Consider the following 5,114-nt stretch of genomic DNA (forward strand, 5'->3'; position numbering starts at 1 on the left):
CGGCGGCGGCGGCTGCTCCCGGGAGTTGTCTGGGTGTCGGTGTTTCCGGCGGGCTACGGTCTGGCCCCTCCTCCCTCCACCACCTCCCCCACCCGTGGCGCCACCATCTTGACCTCGCCCGCCTGCCTTTGCCGTTGCTGCTGTTGCAAGGCCTGGAAGCTGCAACCGCGGTCACGCGAGATCGCGGAGCCCGCTCCGCGGCTTGCGTCATAATCCAGCGCTGAGGCGCGTGCCGTGGCGTCATCACGCAAGGCGTTATCAAAGGTTCTAAGTGTTGCCATGGTTCCGCGACCAGCGCCGGCGGCCTTCGTGGCTGGGGCGGTGCCCCGAGGCGCAGGCGCGCTGCGGCAGTCGCGCTCTCCAGTTCGAGGGTGGCAGCTTCACCTGGAGGGGTGTCAGCCCCGGGAGGACGCCCGGCCTCCGCGGACGGAAATGATTAGCTAGTTTATTAGCGCCCAGTATGCACCCAGTAAACGACGTTCAGAGCTGCTTGGGAGTTGGAGAGCCCCGGGCACCGCCCGCCGCGCCTCCCTCACCCCACCTGGATGCCCCCCCCTTGGGCGGCCTCGCGGTGTGGTGCCTGCAGCGGCCGCTTGGCTGGGGACCTTACCTAGAAAACAGCTCTCTCTCTCATCCTTTTGTACCTAACTCTTCCTACCTCCCGCCCAAATGGACAGAACTAGGACATTTTGATTAGTATCAGCGCTACGGTGGCTTAAAAATCAACCTGAGTTCTAGTCCCGAGTAGAGCACATCTGGGCGGTCCCTTCTTCAGGTCAGAAGAAAACACTCTTTCCATACACTTTTACAGGAATCAGGAGATGCCACCCCAAACGCTGACATAAGGATTCTTTTGAGTTGAAGATAAATAAGAAACAGCAGAAGCCAAAAAAATTCTCTGTCACACCTTCCCTGGCCACATGGGTCTAAAAACAGGACAAACTTTTCATCTATAAACTGTTTTCCTCACCAAGAAGAGGAGGACTTTTAACTTAAGAGCTTTTCTAAACACTTATCTTGCGCATACCCTTATATCCCACAGGTATGTATTTTTGCATACTTTACCTGAAAATCCAGACCTCCTTGTCTGTTAGTTCTGTACAAACTGACGCGCGTGCGCTCTCTATCAGTTCAGGACTCCAGCGACAGAACCTAAAGTTATTTATTTTTCCTGCTTTAGGCTTTCTTACCTATTTATGCAATTACTTTTTAAAAAGATTTTTTTTTCTTTATGCGTACAAGAACAGGGATGGAGACCAGAGTTGGGGGGGAAGGGAGGGTGGTGAGAGGATTCACCAAAGACAGGGGGGAGAAGAACAGAGGGATAGACTGAAGTACACTGCTGAGGGGAGCAGCTGACAGGAGAGGTCTGCTGCGCCACGTGGATCACCTTGCTGGCCTGGGGAGCTCATGGTAGTGACTGGAGATAGCTTGATAGCACTGAGACTAGCCCTGTGTCACCAGAGAGGCTCTATTCATGTAATTAATGCAGCGTCACCATCTCTGTCATCTGATTCTTGTCCAACAAGTGAGTAAATTTAGTCAGTTTTGCACTATAGACCCAGTCTTGCACTATAGACCCATGACTTTAAGTAGGTATAAACCAGGATGCAAGAAGCCCGTAACCCTGTTTATAGGTTTCTATTTTAGGTAATTATCCTCTTATCAGTTAAGGACAAGCCAGAGGATTGACTATTGTCAGAACTCCTCCAGGATTCCTTCTTTTAGGTGGAGATAGAATATTGGTAGAGTGTTGAACCAGCCCCCAACACCTCACTCCAGTTTCAAGTTTCTGACCTATTGTTAGCTCTGCAAAATAATGACTCACCTTTAGTGTTACCATGTGCCAAGCACTGTGCTAAGAGTTATTTTGTGGGTATTGTTATCTCTACAGAAGAGGGGAATGAGGCTTAGATAAGTTTTGGGTGATCACAGTGCAGGGTGGCTAGCATGTCTAAGTAAGGATTTGAACCCAGGGCTACCTGAGACTCAGAAATTAAGTATTGATTCCTTCCTTTTTTCCACCCACAGCCAATCTACAGCCAAATCTTGTCCATTCTTCACAGTTGCTTGTAACGTCTTCCTCTGTGTTAACACTACCACTATCCTGGCCCTCAGTAGTTGCCTGGCTTGTTGCAGTGTCCTTGTTAGTCAGCACTTTCCTAATCCGGTCTGTTTACCTCAGCCAGGTTAATTTTCCTAAACTACACACCTGGGGAATAACCTTGTGGTTCTGACAAAATTCCCAAGGGAAGATGAGAAGACTGAAGACATTTAGAGACCTCAGGGATGTAAATTAGTTTCTCAGTCCATTTGTTATTCTGCCCTGACTGAAATCCCAAGCAAAAGAAAGAAGCCATTATGTCAAAAAGAGCCCACAAGGACTAAGTGTGGGAAGAGGAGACAGAGGGTGAATATCATTATATTAGGTTCATGCAAAGTAAATAAAATAGGGCCCTACCTGGTGGCACAACGGGATAAAGCACAGCACTATGAAGCTCTCTGCAGCCACTACAGCACAAGTTTGATCCCCTGCCAAGGAGGTGACCCACATGGTGTGGCAGACCTCTCCTGACCCGCCCACTGCTCCCCTCAGCAGTGTACTTCATCAGTCCGCTGGTTCTGCTCCCCGCTTTGTCTCTGGTGAATCCTCTCACTGCCCCTGCACCTCTGGCCTGTACCCCAGTTCTGTATGCATAAATAAGTAAATCTTTAAAAAAAACAAAAACAACTATATACCAATTGGGCAGTTTTTAGAATGCTTAGGGATTGTTCAGATAAGAGACTCAAGAGTTTCTACATTGATTTGAATGTCGCCCAATTCAGGTGTACAATATATTGAGTCTACCCAGAACCGTGTAGCTTCCTCAACTGGAGGAAGCTGTAGGAGTATTTAGATTTACCCACCCCAATGCTGTATTTTCTTCAGATGAGGGTGCTGGTAGAAGGAGGAGGGATTGATAACCCAAGGAACAGGAGGTACTGAATTATACCTCAAAGCTTAGGCATTACTTACCAAAATAATTTTTGAACTTAAATTACTTTAGAGTAATTTTGCCCATCAAAATTCAACTATTTGAATTGTCTGATTTTGTAAATGTCAAATGAATAGAAAGTCTTGCTTAATTAACAGGGTAACAAGAGAGAATATAGTGCATTTTAAGTGGATTTTGAGCATATACTGACAGACTGGCTCATTCATTTGTTCATCCACCCACCCACCCATGCAACTGTGCACTTTAAATATGCCTTGACATGGTGCTTGTCCACTTCTGCCCCTTACTAGTTCTCTGACTAAACAAAGTATCCTCATCTGAGGAGGAAAATGTTACTTGTTAGATAAGATACAAAACAAGCACAATCTAATTTAATCCTGAGCAAGCTTGTCTAAGGATGCCTGCAAGTAATGACAGTAGAGAAGTCCTGTTTTTCTGACTTCAGAACCTAAGATTTGATTCTCTGCTAGTAATTTCTCATGCTTGTTACATAAATTAATATATTTTAAGTACTTTTATGTAATATCATCCATTTTAGGAGGAAAAACTCCTTAAAATCCCTATTAATGTGTGGCAATAACTCCCTTCATGGGGCAGGAGTACTGGGAAGATATTCTTTATTAGTTTGCATTATTATATGTGACCAGTTTAACTATGTTAATTAGCTAGGGACTATTCTGGAATAACCTGAAGCCTGAGCTACTGCTGAAAGAGCACGAAACTGTATTATTACTGTCAAGTAATTAATACTCATGAAGGAAGAGCACCCAGAGAAAATGGAAATTGTGTCCCACGGATAGGTGGAAAGTATAGGAACCATCACCCTACACAGGATCCTGTCGTCTTATTTCATAGCTGCACCCAACTATGCAGGGTAAGCAGGCAAGATGAGTTACTATTGTAAAGATGTCAGTTTTGCTCTGTAAATTCAATGTAATAACTTCAATTTCAAAAGGTTTTTCCACCATTTCACCAAACTGGTATTTTCTAGTTGTGAAGTACATGATAGCACCAGTGAATCCCATGACCATGAGTCCACTGTATACACTCGACTGTAAGAGAAGGTCTCTAAGTGAAAGGCAACATCACATGGGATACAAATGGATGGCTCAAACACATGTGAATGATTCTCCGGATAAAAAGGGCCATTTCATGATAAAAAGGCCAGTTTGTCAAGGAAACATGATACTAATCATTAGCCACATAGCTTCAAAATGAATACACAAATTAACAAATTCAAGGAAAAATAGAAAAATTCATAGTAACAGATTTCATCATTCTTCTCTTGATAACTGATAAAACAAATGAAGGGACAATAAGTGTACAGAAGATTTGAAGATATGCAATGAACACGACCTAATACACATCTGTCAAAACACTACTCAGTACTAAAACATCCTTTCTTGAATGCCTCTCTGGGGGGTAAATGGAATGAATCAGGCTTTTTACACCTTACACTGTTAACCTCTGTGGCTATCACCTGCAAACTTGATGGTGTTATTGCAGAAGGCACGGGAGCTGGGTATGGGCACCGTGCCTGACTGTGAACAACACCTGGAGTGGCTGTGGGCAGTGCTGGTGTGCACACTGAGCCTAGAGGCCAGATATCGAAGGGCGGTCACTCAGCGATGGCTCCAGAGGAAGGCTGTGGGGGACGGCAAGACTACAACAGAGGTAAGCCCATGGGTGCTGGAGGAAGCCTAGAGAAAAAGTTAAGATCGGGGGGAGGAGTAAGGGGCTGAGGGACCTCTGTTGTCTGTCTGCCTCCTCCTCTCCCACCCAACCCCAGCATCCCCTTGCCATCCTCACCTCTGGGGCCTCCTGGCTTCCTGCCTTGCAGGTCTGCAGCACTGCTTACCACAACACTCTCCCCCCATGTATGTGCTGTGGCCCATTCACCAAGACACCCATATTCTGGGCTGTTAAACAAATTTCACTAAGTTTAAAGGGATTCAAGTCATGCAAAGTAGGTATTCCTTTTACCATAAAGGAATTAAATTAGAAATCGGTAGCAGAAATCAAGATCTTCAGCTATTTGGAAACCAACACATTTCTAAATAACTCATGGGTCACAGATGACATCAAAAGGTAAGTTAAACAGCTTAAGCACAGCACTGT

This window comes from Condylura cristata, unplaced genomic scaffold, assembly GCF_000260355.1.
Source record: "Condylura cristata isolate star-nosed mole 26May11 unplaced genomic scaffold, ConCri1.0 scaffold00009, whole genome shotgun sequence".
NCBI lineage: Eukaryota > Metazoa > Chordata > Mammalia > Eulipotyphla > Talpidae > Condylura > Condylura cristata.